The 19910-nt window shown below is 39.6% G+C and overlaps 1 protein-coding gene across 2 annotated transcripts in view; it reads right to left on the reverse strand.

Moving 5' to 3' along the window:
- Positions 1-19559, reverse strand: part of LOC118421377 (leucine-rich repeat-containing protein 4C-like) — a 67736-nt gene extending 48177 nt beyond the window's left edge. The window contains exon 1 of one of the 2 annotated variants that reach the window (XM_035828639.1): positions 19483-19559. The gene's annotated coding sequence lies outside the window, so the exon portion shown is untranslated. Of the gene's footprint in view, positions 1-7323; positions 7832-19482 lie in introns of those variants that run through there. The other variant, XM_035828638.1, reaches the window with a different exon arrangement.
- Between the last annotated feature and the right edge of the window lie 351 nt (positions 19560-19910).

Raw genomic sequence — 19910 nt, forward strand, 5'->3', positions numbered from 1 at the left:
CTTAATTTATATGAATCCCTAACTAAGTTTTGCGTAGGTCAGATTGATAAAAAAGGGCCCAGTGGGTAGTTTACGTACATTTTCTTTGCCCGACGTAGCCCCGCGGGACCCTATGCGCATTGCGCTTACCGGATAATTTTCGGTCACGGCCAGGCCCTGGGATTCTTTAAGTTAAGATTAACCCGAGGCAGCAAATATAACGTGACATAATCGTTAAAACACCAAGATGTACTTCAGTGGTATCCAGGAGGCCTCCAGGACGAATTTGTTGCTCCGGAGCCCGGCCGGGGCTAGTCTGCATCCCGCCGGGGACCCGCCGCAATTATGACCATTGCATTACCACGTTGTTAGAACAGTTACTGCTATACACGGCCTATGGGTGCTATCACGCATCAACCATGGCATTCACGAAGGTTCTTTCATTTACTTCCACTCGTAAGTCCATGATTAAGGGACCTCCATAAACGTCTTAGGGTATTTGCGTTGATTGCAGTCTAGCCCTAGTTCGTATGCTTGATGGCCCAAAGCGAGATGATCAAGTGTTTTATAGTATCGTCTAATTTATTAACTCTTCTAGGCAGTTATGTTCACAAAGAGGTTGATTCATTCGGTAACAACAGTAGAGATCACCTGCAATCGGAGCATGCCAAGAAAAGGAAGAGTTAGTTGTATTTCTTCGGGGCAAAGTCACCCTTTTAATAAATCAGGGTAACACAAGATAAAGGAGCCTCTATGTCGCATAGATAATGACAAAGAAATAACCGCCTTTCATGAGTTTAACAGATAATGCCCGGAGGATTCCGAGCCTGTTGTGTAGAGATAACTACACGTTCAATACCATATCAGTACTCATAAGTTTTTGTTGTATAGCCCTTTGGTCCATGGCGTAACCTTTGAGAATAACAAATGGAAAAACCATGAATGTAAAAGGCTTTGTCAAACAATTACCGACTCCCTTGTAGTACTGATTGAAAATTATCATCAAAAACGGGTAAGTTTGACTGACATTCCGTGGGCCTTAAAGGATATGGATTATTTCAAATCTAAAACTTCAGCAAATAGCGTGTTCTTTACATCACGCTGCCCAGACACTTTTGATAGACGTAAAAAATCTTACCATGAAAAAAAGATTAGAACTTCAAGTAAGTAAGCAAGTTAGATAAAAGACGTTGAGGTCCCGTGTTCAAGATGAGGAACACATTGAGCACTTTAAAGAAACTAGCAAACTTTTCCAAAGGAGTAGGGGTCCTTCCCGATGTGAGTGGATTAAATAAGAATGCATATCATACGAAGCTTGCGCACTGTGTTGAGAACAAACCTGGTGTGCTACGCGTCATAATGCAGTATATATGGTATGTAATACAAACCAACAAGTTCAGCAGCTTTAACACTGGCAGATAACCAAGATATATCAAAATACGTTTTCAACACGTTATCTATTTCGGCAATAGGATGCATTTCCAGTGATTTATTTTCAGTGATTATATCAATCTGCTTGAACAATATTGCATCAACAGGACATAAGGTCAAATAAATTTAGATAGAGAACGGCTTTAGTCCATAAAACAATCATAAATACATGGTTTTAGCACTAGGGTCAAATTGCAGATGTAAAGTAGACACTGATAAAACCACCTATGTAAGGGTTTATGAATTTTTGAGCTTTTTGCTATGTGACTAGGCCTCCGTGGGCATAGCCGTATATTTACAATGGCTGATTTTGCAACTTTGGGTAGTGGTCTTTTCGTCTTCCATAAAGGATGTAAGATTACTCAAATGGCGGAAAGAACTGTAGTCAATGTACAAATAACCCAGTATGATTCACAATGTTTACCATCCTTGTCCAAAGATACAATAATTGTGTCTATAACCCGATATTTCTGTATAGTTTTAATGTGGACTCCAGGAAGACTAGTGTATTTCACTAATGGAGATCTAAATAAACCAAACCAAACATACATTCAATTTGTAAATCGTAGAATTTGACTGCGTATGAACTCTTCAAATTTACAATTGTAAATATGATATCTTGTTAAAATTTCTCTTTTACAATGCCCCTGTTGTGTATAATACTGTTATTCAATGTTTTCCCTGTGTTTGCTATCATCAGCTCATATTAGCTACATGGAAAAGTTCATATTATCATTATTGTGGGATGTAAATTATAATGTTGATTGGTACATAAAATATATACTGTCTACGTACTTCCATTATTTTCCTGGTTGTAGAGACGTATTTTTCAAGCTTGGGAATCGGCCTAAACGTGTTCCCAAACAGACTTGGTTACCAGAGAGTTATCCATCAAAGGTGTCATTCAACAGATGTTAGTTACTCCCACTGTATTTCTAACTCCCCACGCCGAACATTTTGTGTCATAATACATGTGACGGTATGACAGTGATGTTGCACCCTTGCTATTTTCGAAAGTGTTAGCACCCATTAGGGCATAACATGGGGGAACATTGTCACCAAGTGCGTATCTTTACCAGACCTGGTGTCAGGTACAGTAACATGGGTGTGATGTGACCCTGCGCTTTATATCCGACATGCGCCAAGTCAAACAAATTGGACTGAATAAAGAAACGTCAAAAGTGGTAAGACCAGTGGCTTTGTGGGGGCACGCGTCAAGTATGGGTCAGTTAACGGAGACGACCTGGTCTTTATCACAACTCAGGCAGCAATCACTCATCAACAGGACAATGTCATGCCGTCTATTCCTTCGTCAAATATCGTTGACTGGATAGTAAAGGCCATATATAGTGAAGCTGTCCGCTGCATGGCTGCGTTTTCAAAGCACAAGGAAATTTCAATCTCAATGGAGGTGAGAAAATTTTGTGTTGATTGACTGAAAAACTTTAAGACAGAACGAATCTTTCACTTTTTAACCCTCAAACCATCGTACATTTTTTGTGACGTAGATTACCGTATGGGGTCAAAACTGACCCCATAACGTTTTGTACAAATACAGTTTTTGTTGTGACTCTTTTTGTGATTTGTATATATGTATAGCTTCATTAATCTATGTGGGACAGCTTGACATGATTAGGTGAGAATAATTCTACATCATTATCATAATTTATGCAAAAGATCATGAGGACCGCATTTTGCACTAACGCTACTGAGACTGGGAAAGTTTTTTTTATGCCTGCACCAACTTCAAAGTCACATAGCCGCTAAACAGCTTATGCTAGAGCCACAAATCTTGGTCACTTTTGATAAAATTTTAATAGCAATCAATGTAAGTGAATAAAAAAAGTTCATCATTTTTCATGTTGCCATGGCAACGGAATTCTGACAGGCATATTTATTACGCAATTTTCTAATTTTGGCTGAAACATTCAAGTTTTAAGGTTTTCTTGGCAAAACACACTTGTTCATGACATCTTATACAATTCAACGTAAATTTCATGATTCAATATTCATAATTTATGCTAATTTGATGACGTCACCTGTCAAAATCCAAGATGGCGGCCAATTTTAGCTAAATGACGCCATGGCGTCGTCATTTAACATGATAGTGACACAAAAGTTGTTACTATAATTTCGTTGCACATGTACATCATAATCTAAAAATTTCGTGATCATACAATTAGTAGTTTTGGCGTGGGTCTCAAAAGTTTGTTTAAAAAAATGCTGGGGTCATTTTTGACCCCACTGGACCATACATAAACTTTCTATGATAACTTAATCAACAATGAGCCAATCTCGGTAACAACGTATGAGAAGTTATAAGACATATGTACAAACAAACTCATGAGAGGAAATTCGTTTTCAACCAGAAATGTCATAATGGCACATATTAATATACGTCTGGGGTCAGTTTTGACCCCATACGGTGGTTTGAGGGTTAAATTATACCGTTACACTGCGCATCATGACCAAAATTTGAAATCATTTGGGCCAATCGAAAGTCACCCGCGATCACCATAAGGAGTGTGTGTGTTTGTGTGAAGAGTGGGTCCGGAAGGGGGTCATGATATTCCTATTAATCGTAACATGGTTGTAAATGTTCTGCCTATCAATTTTTCTATCTTTCATGTTAACGATACCTGTCAGCATTGTTTTGGAAATCAAGGTGTATTTCTCATCGTGCACAAGCCAACTAGACTATGGGTCAAAACATGATACACGTATATTCGGCTTCAACTATTTGCATTATTTGCGTGTCGACGTTTGTCTACCATCCAAATCCATTCATGCCCTCGAACATCACATTAAGAAAAACAATCCTTCTTCCACTCTCAAAAAGACATTGCAACGTCAAGATGGATTTCGTTACTATTCTTTATTACTTTTATTTCTTTGGGCTCTAACCAACATCTAAAATTATCCCGTTTTGGTAATAATATAGGAGATAAAACAAGGAGAAATATATATCAGTTCATCCCCGATTCATCTTTAGGATTCTATGTCTTTACAATGCTCCCTACAGCGACCAAGCGGTTACTATTTCTAAGCTATAACAAAGGTACGCCGTCAAAATTCATAATTTATCAACATACTGACCACGAACCATAACTTTTACATGATGAAAGTATCGACGTACACTTGCCATGATTGTCCAAATTGCTTCATTTATGATTGCGCGCCGGGGGTTTGCAAATTGAGGCGGGTTAAATCAACACTCCATCTGCGGATTGAAGCCTGGGGGGAGAGGCGGCTCCACGCATCGTCGCGTGATCCCACGACTCAAATCTCCGGGATACAGAGGGAATGTGAAAGTAGCTTTGGTTCATTGGGTTATGTGATGCCCATATGTAGGGACTATACGTCTATCTGTCAAGATTTTACCGTCGTCATATCTGTATAAATTTGTGTTTGTGTGGACATGTGTATTTGTTTTTGAAGTTGTTTTTGTGTGTGTGCATGTGTTGAGTGCTCCAATTCTGCTGTGTGTATTTGTGTAAATTCCTCTCTCTCTCTGTCTGCGTGTGTGCGTGTGCATGTGTTTGTGTCTGTGTGTATGTCTATTCTCTCCAATCAGTCTTTAGCTCCCCCTCTCTCTCTGTGTTTGTCTCTGTATGTGTGTGTGTCTGTGTTTTGTGTGTGTGTGCGTGCATGTGTGTGCGTCTAAGGGTATGTCCATTCTTCAAATCTGTGTGCGTGTGTGTGTGCGTGCATGCGTGTGCGTCTAAGGGTATGTCCATTCTTCAAGTCTGTGTGCGTGTGTGTGTGCGCGCATGTGTGTGTGTGTGTGTGATCATTTTTTTTACTGCCGTTGGTTTTGTTAGCTCTACTGGGCTGAGTTTAGTTGTATCTCGTTTAGATGAACACTATACTTTCTTCCAGAAGGGCTAATCGCAAAATGATGTGAAGAAATAGCTTTGTTGGGGGTGATGGGAAAGGATTGTAGCGTTAAATTAGCTGACAATACCCACGTGAGTTATTGTTGCACGTTACATTAACAGAAACCAAGACAAACGCAGCCATTCTACCCTGATGTATATAATAGTGTAACAGTGGTAGGAAACGTCGATACCAGGGGACCCAGGTCAAAGCCTTGGCGCACGAGTTTTGCATATGCTAATATATCAAGTCTATAAGGAATATCGCTGTAGGCAAGCATGCAGATGTCTTGGTCAAGCTATCTATCTATCTATCTATATATATATATATATCTGTATCATTTGCAAAGATGGAAGGCTGCCTGCTATCTGCATCTATAAAGCTGGTGACAAATAAGCTTCGAAAACAGTCTGTCTGGTAGCAGCTGGTAAAATTACAACGGATAACCTGTCAACCCTACACTTTGTACATGTAGCTGCAATCGTGGTTTAAAACAATCTAATTTGGACTTATCGAATTTTCAGGAAAAAAAACAACACTCTTAAACAACGATAAGCTAAACATGTCCCGTTTGCTTTCCCACGCATCCGTTAACTTGCAAGGTGATTTGTTTAAAACTACCAGACTGGAATACCTGTCGAATGTTACTTATTACTTTGAATACAGAGCGTGCCACTTCCGTGGCTTCTTGGACACTTTAATCTTCTCCATTCTACTTCTCACTCGGTACAATGGAAGATGAGTGTCCTATGGTGACCCGTGAAGAAATTACAGCAACCCATCAAGTGCCAGCTGACAACTTGAAAAATGCACCCGTCTTTCGCGTCTGAAAAGTGTGCAAAAGAAAAGGTGCACATGTAGGAAGAGGGGGTGGGGATCTCATAGTCAAGATAATTACCTTATTCCTCACGCGCGACGAAAGGAACAAATCATCTTCTAAGATGTAATAGGAATAAAGGCTTGAGATCATATCAATGTAAGTGGATACATGTGGAGAATCGGGTATTCTTTGAGCCACGTCTCTTAACTATGCCTTTTCATCGAACGCTGCAGCTCAAGTGCCATTGCGTGATGGTGCAAGCCTGGGCAATGGCACTGCTGTCGTCATCACAGCCATTGAAGCTATTGGACTTATCAAGATCTATAGGAGTGTATAAGTCGTCTGAGGCCTATATGGATTTATAGGGTTAATCCTCTAAGTCATCGCTAATGGAGTTGTTAGTTCCCAGCCCGACACCTGTGGTCCAATCCTGCACCTCTCCCTTTTCTTTCTGTTACCAGGTCTCGTCAGCCAAATGAAAGAACAGTTGGCGTCTACCGATTTGTCAATTTGGCAATCACAGAGTGGAACCCTTACGTAATTATATTTTCAGGCAGCGAAGCATGCTCTGCCACATTTTGGCAGCGTGATTGGAGAGGGGATTTTTGTCGCACGGGAAGTCGACACGAGTTTCACATTAGAGCTCCCTTCCGGCTTAGCTGTAGATGTCGCGGAAAGAACGGCACTTTTCCGTTAACAACACCGGCAAGTACAGCGAGCCGGTTCCCCTTGTGGATCGCCGATGTACAGCCACGTTAACACGTCATGGAGAGAGTGCGCCGCAAATTCCATGCAAGGCGGTACATTTGCCATAGGGAACGGAAGACAGACAAGAGAATATCCTTAAGTATGCTGCTTAAAACATCATGGTTTTCATCCTAGATGTGACTCTTTCAGGCCTGTCTTCCACGTTCGTTAGCCAGTACTCTTAACAATTCTCACGTTTGGACGAATTTGACGGGAAAATAATCTAAAGAAAGGGTTGTCTGAATCAAATATCTTGACATGGGGTAGCTATATTATGGAAATATGGATCTCAGGATATCCCAATTGAAGACCACAACGTTGTGGAAGGAAACCATGCATTGCCGTTCTGCATCTAAACGCACCAGACAGTATACGTACTCAAAAGGACGAAACTCGCCATTACCTTACGCAGTGGGCTTAACGGTAAAAAGGAAAACTCAGTCTCGTTATAAACGACTTCCTTCACTCACCTTAATCTTGGCACTCTCGCGGCAACCGTCGCCTTGTCTGAGACGCTTTTGTCCGCGACGGCGAGCCGAGCTTTGTAGGGCAGTTTGCGCAATTGTTAGCACTATCGGCCTTCATCACAACAAGGCCTATCGATTGCAAAACGTCGTAGATCAAAAGGCTGCTCTCGGCTTGTCAGAATCGATCTGATCGGGGTAGGTGCCCCCTAACACCGAGGTCCGCATACAAATCCACCGGTAGCCCCCCGTAGCTAGGATTGCGTCCTTCTCAACAAGATCTACGACTGTTGAAACTTGGCTGCAGAGCATCAAAATGAGACTGAGAGAGAGAGAGAGAGAGAAAGCACCCCACCCGGAGACTCCTTCGAGAACTCTTAATGGTGTTGGCGCGCAGGCTCCGAGTCGAATTATTACATTACTGGGACGTGGTCTACACGGGTTGTACCTTCCAGGGTTTTGAGAAAGAGGCCGCCTCATTATATGAGCCTAATGGATATCTGCTGTATGCCAGAATTAATCGCAGTATTGACGTCTTGCCAAAATGTAATCCAGTCAAATGAAACTTGGGTCTTCCTTCCAACCACACTTGGATTTCTACCCCCGCAAAAACACGACATTCTATACACTAAAGGGGAATAGCATGGGGAAAGTAGAGATCATGTGATCTCTCTTCCTAAGTTCCGTCACAACGACTGTCTGGCGTCCATTTGATTTTATCATACTGCCGAGACAAACGACTGCTTAATGACTTCATAATTAATTCCCAGTAAGAACAGAAAGATAATGCTTTGAAAGGCGTTGGTCCTGGATTTGTTATCAACAGGAAAACAGTACGGCTACGACATCAATTCAGTGGTTTTGCCTGATAGCACAATGTTATTATTGCTATTTTATCAGCAAATTGAATAGCACCATACGCATGCATGTACATGTGCATTTAGAATGTATGTAGAACCTCATGTGTGTTGGTAAATGGCAATTTTGATGAAAAATAAATAAAAAAGAACCTAATTGGAACTTAGCCAGCCTTATTCACGGATCTGACTCGTCCCCTGGCACTCTCGGGACGTGACGTTAGAGTCACGTGACTACAGCAACGGGTCGTAAGTGCCAAATAACCTCACCCCGCCCCCCATAACCCCGTCCCTGTCGGTTTTGAAGGATCCAGGAGCGGTTTGAAGTATTCATTTAAACTAACCGTTTGACATTTAACAGAGATGGTGGCGACCAGGTTCCTTTGTTCTTGTAACCCAATGCTGCAGCCACGTGGTTACAACGTCACGTCCCGAAAGAAGAAGTAGACGGTGTCATGTTTGCCAGAAAACTTGATAAATCCTAATTTCCAAAGTAAGTATTTTATCGTAAAGTAAAACATTTTTCCATGTAAATCTACTTGTGGAGACATTTGAACATTTATCTAAAATAAAGGAAAAACTAGAATACAAATTATTGTCCTACACCAAGGGGATATCCTTTCTTCACGCAATGCCACCTTATTGTAAGATGACTTTACATTTTGCTTTAATGGAAATTTTATTGCCAAGGTATTCGTAGATTTGTATAGACTACATAAACAATCTAACTGTACTTTACATTTTGTACATCAATGATATTTTTCTGATGATTATGTAAGCATTCCATCTTCCTGGAAATGCTCTCTCCTTAGCACTTAGAGACGTTTTATCTGTCTGGACCTTTCCTAGGCGTAAATCTTTTCATCCCCAGAGATGAACTACAAGCTTTAATGTTCACGTCTACGCGAGTATTTTTCCACGGGAAAGACGTGAGGAACTCATTGTCAGCTAGAAAATCCCGTCCTGTAGGCAAGATGGATTACTTGTGTGATCCTTCTGTAATACACTCAATCTATCACCTTACCAGACAGTCTTTTGACAGATACCGTCTCAACAAGTGTTAGTATGGTCGCCATTGCTAGTGCACCCTTAGCGTAAGTGGCAATTCACCTTTCTCTCTCGGCGGCCATGAGAGATCTAAAACGAGTTTAATGAGGCAAACAAATAAATGACTGTCCATCATAATTAGCAATTCAACCAATGATAGCCTGGAAATTCGACCAATAAGGGAATGGATGTATGTCCGTCAAATATTTGCATTATTATGTTTTTTTTCATCTCTTCAGTGACTATGAACTCAGTCTACGCTTCTAAATTGCTACATCTTTCGATGCACAACACTACTTAAAGTATTTATTATTTGATCTTATATCTTGATAATGTTTGTGGTTTGGGAGAAAACTACACGAGAGATATGGTTTTAGTAATAAGTTCTGTCAGTTTGCCTCATTGCCCTTGTATTCTATCTATCATGACTGCCACGAGAGAAAAGTACATGGCGACTCTTTGAAACATTAAGCTCGTTAACGCATGCGCATCGACAGGAATTGTGGGTAAAGCGTCAACGATTGAGGGAACTGAAGTGTGAGCAAACCTGGATATCGACACAATGGTTCCTGATCATTGTTAAAAAAGAGGCCTTAGCTTTTGACATTTACCCCAAATTCTTGTTGCTGCACATGCGCAGTCGAAATCGTGAAGATGCTTACATCTAGCCAAAGAAACATATTGCACGTAAGTCATGCATGCGATGAAGACTCGATCCTATTTCAGTGGAGCTCATGCCCGTTAAATCCCTTTAACTTTAAGACCGTCGTTTGATTAAAACCTTAGGAGAGCGGATCTTGCTGCTTTAATGCAATTAGTGGGCCGTATGCCGGATCCATGTGAGATTTTAGTCAAATGCTCATTTTGACTACTTTCGTAGCTAGTCGTAAAGGGCTTGTTACTAAAGTTACAAGCACTTGACATTGTTTGATTTCTTAACATAAGTTTAAGAGTATTGTATTGCGCTGCAATAGGTAAATAACCCCAAGTTATATGCAGAAAGGACTTCCTAACCATGTTAGTATCTTCAAAACCTTTTCAACTAAAAATTATTCACGGTAGTTCCATCGTCATCTGTAAGGTGGCGCTATGAACTATCCAAAATAGTCACTATTCGTTCTGTTTGATTTATATTACATACAAATATGGTTTGTTTCGTGTTAATGTAGCTACCGAGACATTTCAGTATGCATGAACCACAGCGAACATGGGCCGGTATATAAAAGCAGAAAATATTCAATAACCGTAGTAGTAATAGCAAGGTAGCATACGTTACGTTAAAGATTGTGAAACATTTTATGCATTAATTGCTTTCGTTGTTTACCATATATGCAATTTAGTCAGTTGAAACACCGGTCGTCAATACTTGTTATTCTTCAAACTATGTTACTTACGTGTCTTATCAGTTTGTAAGTTGTCCGACCCTAATCAGTAGTTGCACAATACACTTAGTCGGAGACACTTTTCGTCACAGTCTGTTAACTTCAGAAAACATTAATGGAATGGAAATGTTTGCGAAAGTTTGAATGATTGACAGGTAGAGCCTCATAGCATTTGAAGAAAACCTTTGATCGTAGACTTAAGAATAACATATTTCTTGCGTGAGACAAGTTAAGCCATTTAAAGACTTCAACCGTCCAACAATTTTGCTTTGATGTGTTTTTTTATCACATTTAGACACAACAACGTACGAAAAAACAAGTATACCGGTGGATAAGGGAAATTCAGCGGAGAAACAGTATACTTCAGCATTCAAGAGTGGCCACGAATAGCTGAGTTCAAATCCTTTTGGACCATAGATCGAGAAGTTCCGAGTTCGAATCCTGCCATGCTACCAATCTTATGCCATTGCAATTGAAAAATGAATTTAAGACGACTTTCATACTCAATCCAGATATAGAATGTGTTTCCTGACTTCAAGTGGGGAGGTAAAAGAGTGGTGAAAATTATGATTTTATTCCGCCTTAAAACCATGCTCTAAACACAGCAATGCTCTAATAACAACCAACTACCAATACAGTTTTAAAAAAAAAGCTATTGGACTACCTTAACATCTAACTTAATATGAGGTTGACAATTGTAAAATACAACTATACTTGTTAGAAATCTTACCTACCATTATAACTGTAACGCAAATCACTTCAGAAAGAATCACAATCTATCCCAAAGACAGTCCACCACCAGTCATTGAGAGGTCAGACCAATAATTATTTCTATACAACATAGTGACCTTGGCAGCCTATTGTAGTGCCCGGTAGAAAGGTAGTCCTTAATTAAACGTTAGTTAGTCTTCTGTTTGACTTGAACGAAAAAAAAATATCGTAACTGCAGAAAAATAGATTTCATGTTATGCCTAACAATAGAATATGCTGCAAGATACACGAAAGAGCGCAAAAAGGCATTAGAAGAACGTTAAGGGATCATTGCAGTTTGTTGGAAGATATTATAAAAGAGATAGTACAGCTTATTTACTTCTCCCCATCCCTAAACAGCAACCAAAGTCTTCTCCATTGTAAAGTGTCCGTGGTTAGGATGCAAACAGAGCTGTGTCTATAGATAGAGGGACTGTATTTTGGTAGAATTAATTTTTAAGGACGAAAATCCAACTTCAATATAGACCAGCAATGATTAAAGGCGTAATCATTTGTCATCTGTGTTTGTACAATTGTTCATTTTGAAACTGCTTTAATGAAAAAAGTCAACGAACCATCAATATCGTTTTCCCGATACAGTGTATGGGCAAGACTGTTTTGTCATAACAGACAGTATGTCTGCACTTGCTAGACGTGGACAACAAAACCTGTCTAAAACGGTAAAGACATAAATTCCTCAAGCATTCAGGTACTTCTAAGAACATAGTTTTGGTACATCTAAGAAAGAAGTGCACTTAAGTCTGACATATTCTAATATAACGGTAACGCAGCTTGACCAAATTCCATAGACTTGAATTTTTAAAATGTTTTTAATTCTTCATCATTGCAAAAAGAACACACAATACCCAGTGGTGCCGCACTCAAGCAGACTGGCTTATATCAACGGCACCACTGAACAAAACATAGAACATGACATATAACAGAAAACATGCAAACTGGAACGTCTGATGTACAGAAACTGTGTCGGACAATTGCGTTACGCGAGACAAAAACCTAGCCGACATTGGTCATGATGGGGAAAATACTGAGTAAAGATACCTGTTGACATGCAATGTAAATCAGTTGTGAAAACGTTTTTTTAATTACGTATTGCCGAGATATTAAATGAATTAATTTTGAGTGATGATTTTGGACGTTAGCAAGGGGTTTAGTTCCATCGCAGGATTGGCCCAGCTCGGGCATGTTGTAAGGGATTGCATTCATTATTTCTGCGGCCTTTCTTTAAGCTTAGACGTAAGCCTAAAACGTCAAAGCTTTGCAGGTAGAAGAACCCAACACACTTATCGAAAAGTGTATGATGTTGTGACGACTAGGAGAGTTTAGTTAAAAATGCGTGCAGTGGCAAGGCAATCAAGCAGTAGCACAAATAGCCTCTATATTCTACCCGATCGAATTACCCTATCTAGTTTGATGTTAGCTTTTAATTTTATTGCATTTGAAACGCTTTTAAATCCCCAGAAAGATACAATGAAAAAGATACAACGCTTACTTATTGAAAAACATAAAAAGACATACCGCATTTGATCCATATGAAGCCATCAAACGGATACTACTCCCGAGATGTTAGCCGCATATAGCCATTTTCTTCCGCTTGATTGTGTGCCTCTATCCCTACGGCACGGACCTCCTTTATGGCGTCCATCTTCATTGATTAATGGCCTTCGTTATCATGTTCTGAAGCACTTAGCAGATCCTATTGAGATCCTATGGAGTGGCAAGATTTATCACGCTCGGTCGCTAACAAAACACAACGTCTACAGAGGAGCCACTAAAGGCTACTAATGGGGTGTTCTAAAAATACGACTATTTCTTCATCGTTGGGCAGCGGTTCTCTAATATTGATGGAGGCAACAAAGGCATTTCATTCAGAACGGAGGCCCCCCTATAGAATCACTTGATTGAGAAAGAAACTGTTTGCAATAACCATAAAGCTTTTTGTAATGATGAAGAGCCAGAATGAACTGATACTGATGTCGGCAATTGAGAACATAACGAGAGAGAATTACAGGTTAAGGAGGTAAACTCCTCCATCAATGCCAAAACATTCAACCATATTGTAAAGCATTAGCTTACAATATGGTTATGGACCGCCTTAGTGAACCATAACATTATGGATCTTCTGTATCCAGAACCAGAATTAACAACCGTTATGTCGCACATTAGACATGTATGTAGCACTGCTTGCGTTCGTTCTAAATATCTGTATAAGAAAGCACATATCTCAAAGAACGAGAATTATTTAGCACGTACATCTGTGTTATTTGTGCTACTTTCTGCGACAATAGAGAATTGCTTTTTTTTAGCTCAGACTAGGCAGCCTCATGGAACTAGGTTGCTATACCAAAATAAACGTCTGCTTTATTTGTATTAGACCATGTTAGATTTGATTATATGGAGACATCCTCTGGTATCACCAAAATTGTTGAGAGAGGGTGAACAAAAAAATTAAATACGTTGCTTTCTTAAGATCTTGTGGTAGTGAAGTTAAAAAATTGATTGAGCATGTACACAGAGGTTGGCATTTTTTTTTTTTTTTTACTTTGAGACTGTATTTTTCCTTTCATCACATTAGCAGCCACATTTAGATTTCTTTGGAATAGAGAGCATACGTTGGCTCATTTGTCAGCTTTGTACGTTGAACAGTATCATCGAAAACGTTTTTCTTTGTAAACGGCTGAAAATGGATGCGCGCGCGGATGTGATACTTATGGCTTTATCAAGCCTAACTTACATGTACCCGACGAGCCAACCTTCTGGCAGAGCTAACCACACCTGTTCGTACAAGCAAGATAAACCAGTCCCGTCTAACTCTACATTGTGAAATTATACCTCCTGATGGCCAACCGTCTTATTCAACCATGAAACAATTTTTGTGCAGTTTCCTTGGAACATTGATGTTGCGATAAATAGCCAAAGTTGATGACAATAGTCCTGTGAACAATGAGTCATATTAACACTGTACAAAATATAAATGATACAGAAGGGAAAGACAAACACTGTTCTGAGGCTACAGCAAGTAGATTTAATGGATGAAATCCGCACTCTCATTAACTTTTGCCTGATGTAGGGAAAAACTACATTTTTTTTACTTCTTTGGAGATTATCAAAATAACCAAAATGATTAGCAAATAGGTTGTGTTGTAGCCTAATGATTCTATTTGTAGAAGCTATATTAACATTGCAGTTGTAGAAGTGAAACTTGTTGAACAGTTGTAGTAGCACCAATAAGGAAGCCATGAGTGTAGTTACCAATGTTGTAAATGATACCAGTCTACCTCACTGGTGTCACGTTTATTTACTCGCTCAATTCTTGAACACAGAAATGAATGCCTTGTTGACTGTGATACCATTTGTCCCATTAATTCTTTAAAATCTTAAATCTTATGGTGTCTCTTTTGAAAATGTAGCCATCATGTTTTATGTTAACATTTTGTTTTTTCCCTAACTCACTATTTTTGCAGTATGCAGAGGATGTTATCTATATTATTTTACTTACTATGGTCTTATGAAACGATAATCATCCAAATACCAATATAAAGTTTAAAAACTTTGAGCACCTCTTAGATATTGTAGTTTCAGTTTTTGAGAAGTTAATCGTATATTTGGTAAAATAACCAATGTTTTGTTCCAATCGTAATCTGTTCAGAGTTTCTCAGTTTATCAGGTCCAAAATACATTCGCTATATAGTATTATATCTCCCAGATCATAATGTACAGTAGGCATGATACATTTCTAAGACTTCAATGCTGCCATATGTAGAATAGCAATATATATTGAATACAAAATCCAAGCATAGTAATACTGTAATATTACCATGTGCGGCCTACAAAATATTGTATACTCTTTAACATGCATTGAGCGTGGCGCTACTCTTTTAGCTTACAATGTGGCCTAACTATGAATTGCAGTCTTTGAAGTGTAATGCATGGAAGGACACGACTCTTCCTTATAGCATAAGACATAAATCTTAGATTTCTGCTGAAGAAGTGGAAAGCAGTCCTTTATCAAGCCAAAGATATCTTGGAGTGTCACCCTTTTTAGACGTTTTATATGATAGATATACAACCTTTTCGTACCAAGGAGGTAGATTGATGTAGCTGATATGAAAAGAATCTCTGTGGGTAATGCGTCTTATATAATGCAGTTTACACTCTTAGTAGAATTGGTGACAGAACATATGTATCAAAATGTGTTCAGCTAGGTAGGTCATAATCCCCAACTTTTGATTCCATACCTTAGTCCATATGCAGGTAGGTAAAGCGACACTTCGGATGTTCCTTCGTTGAGTTCCTTATTGAAGTAAAAGACCTGAAGACCTTAAGTTCCGGAGCCAGTTGCTAGAAAGTTCAAGCCCAGAACACTTCTTGGCAAGCTTAAATTAACTCCTATTAATACCAACACATGTCCAAGACCAAAGATACAAACAATGGAATTCCTGCTGCCAAAGGAAGTCCAATGTCGGCCCTTACAGCCGAGTTCATAATACCTACGCACATATTAAACGGTTGACTGTCATCGTCATAACTCAAAAAGTATTGCCATATTTCTCCAGCTCCACACACTCACATACACACAAACGGACCCGAAACTATACCTCCATTTTTTATGGAGAAGAAAATACGTCAAGCCTTGTAAAAGTATCCTTAATCCTATTCAGACTGAAATAGAAAAATGGTTCCTGCGAAAAGAACTCTGCAACAGACCCGAGTCAGCTTGCAGATCTGTGTGCACTATGTGGCAGGGCTGCCATTCTATCTCTTGTATAGGATGGTTAGCCACAGCCGAAGTTGTAGGGCTGATATATATTACCATGGTCAATACATCAAAGGAGGCATTGTCCCAGTCAAACTAAACATAAAACATAACCATAAAACTCAGTAATGTATTTCTATATTCTGTTCTAAGTTTCACTTCTGTGATGTTTGGTTTCACCCAATTTTCAATACGGAATTCATGACTTGAGAACGATATTTTTACATTCAGTTTGTTTTGTCTTTTAAGTCATACGTCTACATCGTGTATCATTTCTATGAAATCAAGTACAATAACGGTCGAAGGAATCGACGTATAACGAAAAATGCCCTCCCCCCAATAGCTCCTCCCTCTGTTTAATATGTTCCAGCTAAGATACTTTGGTGTCTTCTATGTCATTTCGTACCTTAAAAATGACGGAGTCAACCAGAAATCCTAACATAAATCTTAACATGTTATAGGCAATAAACTCAGGACTTGGTTTTGGAAAACTCATAACGTTAATCTGGTGTAATGTTCACGATAGCGGACCACAATCGCCTCAAGTCCTGAGGCTGAAATGAGAACGTACCAAACTTCCCCACAAAGTAATGAGAAGTGTAAGCTCTGTAACTGATAAATTGCGTTAGACTTGATTCTCAAGGACATTCAACTTCTGGAGGAGTTTTCATTCTTCTTTAAGTTGCCTTTGGGCTTCAATTTCTACTTGAGGAATGAAGCATGAGATGTAACAGTCACGGCAAATATACGGCCTACAAGAGCAAGACACTCATTGAAGATTCTGCCGGCAATGCAATTGTAAGTGTCTTGAAGATATCTTCTTTTTAGCTCGTAAACTCTAGGAACTTGTAACAGGATGTAAAATACCCACTGGCTTTCATCACTAGCTTCCGACCGTCATAATAGATGCCACCTTCTCGGCATAAAAACATATTGGCATGTTTTTCGTTTAGCGAGATAGAAGATAAGGATGATAGATATATTACCAACACGGCTGTGCCAAGCTTCTGCCTGTGGGCAGTCAAACGCTTTGTTGATCTCCTGTGATGGATTCTTTTCAACATCAGAGGAAGAATACAAAACCCTTTATTCTACCGTGAACTCGGTCCAAGAGCAGACACGAAGATCAACACCAAAGCAAATCTCTTTTGCGTATCCTTGCAGCCCTTGGCTTCTTTGTCTCATTCATCTCTCTGTACTGCGTTAACTTTGTCGTTATGGGTATCGTTGGTAAAGGAATCCTAGATGTTTGGTGCGGTAGAAGAGGCTGGGTACTTTTGAAGGTGATTCAATCTCATTGTTTTTGTACTTACCGACGCAGTGCGCGTTTTTCTATATTAAATCATCATGTTGCTGTGTCAAAGATCGGCGAGTGTTGGGTCAAGATATTAGGAAAGGAGTTTAAGTTAATAAATACATGGCAATGCTGTAAGAGAGAGGATGTCAAAAGGAATATCTCTAAATTTTAGTTTATAAGAAACTCAAAAAGTATCCCGACTCTTAAATGCCCATCAGGTGCACATTTGACCATTTCTATACGGCAGAAATCCTCAGGAACAGCATATAAACGTAAAAAAATCATTTAGCAAACCACAACATTTGCTATCTATATCGAAGGTAAGGTATAATGTGTGTTGAATTTTAGCATGATACTAGTTGTCTTCAACTTTTTCCAACCTACTAAAGCGTTTTATTTCCACAATTTGCTATGAGTTTCTTTTCTTGACTTTGTTATCAAGAAGTAGATGCAGTAAAAGTACGTACTAGTTTAGATAATTGACCTCACGTTAAAAACCTTTCAGCCGATTCCACACTTTCTGGATGACAAGCATCAGTAGGTAATGGAGCCCTTTGGGTAGACTTTGCCTCAGATAACTCCAAGTTTTGGCCATTCTGTATCCATCAAGAGAACACCTCTATACTGACTTCAGAAAGAAATGGCTTGACCAAAAATAGTTCGAAAAACGACCGCTGGGCTTCCGAAAACACATTACCTCAAGTTCACGTTACCAAGAGTGACGTTATGTTAACCTCCGGTTTTTATATGACATGACCGTCGCGATGTTGAACGTAAGCCTTTGGGATGCTGAATTTCGCTTTTGTCAGAGGGTACTACGTGTAGTGCACGATAATAGTCTATAAATGTGAGCTTGGAGGTTCTATAGCTAGGCAAAGAAAAAGGATACAGAACGTCTGTTATTGTGGCTAGCTAGAATATCACCTCCGCATAATTGTACAATGTTCGCCGTCCGTAGTTGAGTTAAACAATTACTTTTTTTTTTTTTTTTACTATTATTTTTTTCTTTTGCAAGGTAGCCCAACTCAGTGTAACCACACTTCTTTACAGTGAGTCCCTGGATAACCTCACACATACCGGCAAATGGATTTTTCTTCATGTTTTAATAGAAATAGCGTTGCAGTAGCTTTAATGTGTAGCGATTATCGTGTGGTTTTATCACTTAATAAAATTCCGAGCCGTCTTGGACTTGTAACAAGCTTTAGAGACAGAGTTCATCATCAGAATTACTGGTTTATCCGCGACAGAATCGCAACATACTACCGCGTGACCGAATTCATCAGTGATCTCGGCACTTCAAAGCAATCTCTTTCTTGTCGGGCTTGTCTACGGAGTTTGCCGCATTCCAACCACAGCTGGCGAAGGATATCCGCCATAATTGCACTTCAGAACAACCCCATCAAGCAAAAATTCAAAGTTTGATTGAATCATGGCACTCTCCCACCTGCTTCTACCTTTGATGTTCCACTCCGACAGGTTTTGCCTCCGAAGAGAGAAGGGATCCATTATATAAATAACAGTGCTTTTCTTCTGGTCCACCGACTATGCGGAACATCTATGGGAGAGACTAGCGAACTTACAAGGAAATCGTCGTGCTTTTAGATAGATTTGTCCTTTTCTAAAGGAAATATTTTCATAGCAAACTCGCTCTCTTTCTCATGACTCATGCACTTTGTAATAGAAAAATGCTGCAAAACGTTTGTTGCACCATTGTATGATTTTACCTTGTTCAACATTTTGCAATAGAAAAAAGCTGCAAAACATTTGTTGCACCATTGTATAATTTTACCTTGTTAAACATTTTACAATAGAAAAATGCTGCAAAACGTTTGTTGCACCATTGTATAATTTTACCTTGTTCAACATTTTACAATAGAAAAATGCTGCAAAACGTTCGCTGCACCATTACATAACTTTGCCTTGCTCAGCTACAAGATCTATATGAACGATATTCATTTAACACTACAAGATACTATTGACCTTGGAGCTTAATTTTTGCATACAAGGAAGTTTTCAAAGGAACGACATAATGCACATGTAATGATATATGGTCCTAACCTTTTTGTTGTTCCAGCTATCTGCGGCTGTATTTTCCCGGAGAAAGTGACACCACCTCGCATGCCAAAGGTCCAAGCAAAACGATCGTCTTCCCTTCCTCTAAGGCGGTACTCCTCGCATCGTCTGCGCCAGGGTTGCGTTCGATCCTCGGTCGTGACGTCACGGCATGCTAACTTCCGGGCAATTTGTGACCATAAAGCGGGACTGTGAAAGTAAGATATGGACGAGGTCATCAAAGATGCCGCCTCCTTTCCTCAGGCCGGAGGCGGTTTGAGAGTTAACATGGACCGGCAAAGGGAATTTACAAAAGTGATGGAGTTGGGTGGCCTCGTCTCCGCATCAGATCTTTCCTTAGCGACGCCATGGTCGTGACTCACATGCCTAACTAGCCACAGGGAACCTTTCTGAAGTAGTCATATTCTATAAAC

The sequence above is a fragment of the Branchiostoma floridae genome, chromosome 8 (genome assembly GCF_000003815.2).
Source record: "Branchiostoma floridae strain S238N-H82 chromosome 8, Bfl_VNyyK, whole genome shotgun sequence".
In the NCBI taxonomy this organism is placed as follows: Eukaryota; Metazoa; Chordata; class Leptocardii; order Amphioxiformes; family Branchiostomatidae; genus Branchiostoma; species Branchiostoma floridae.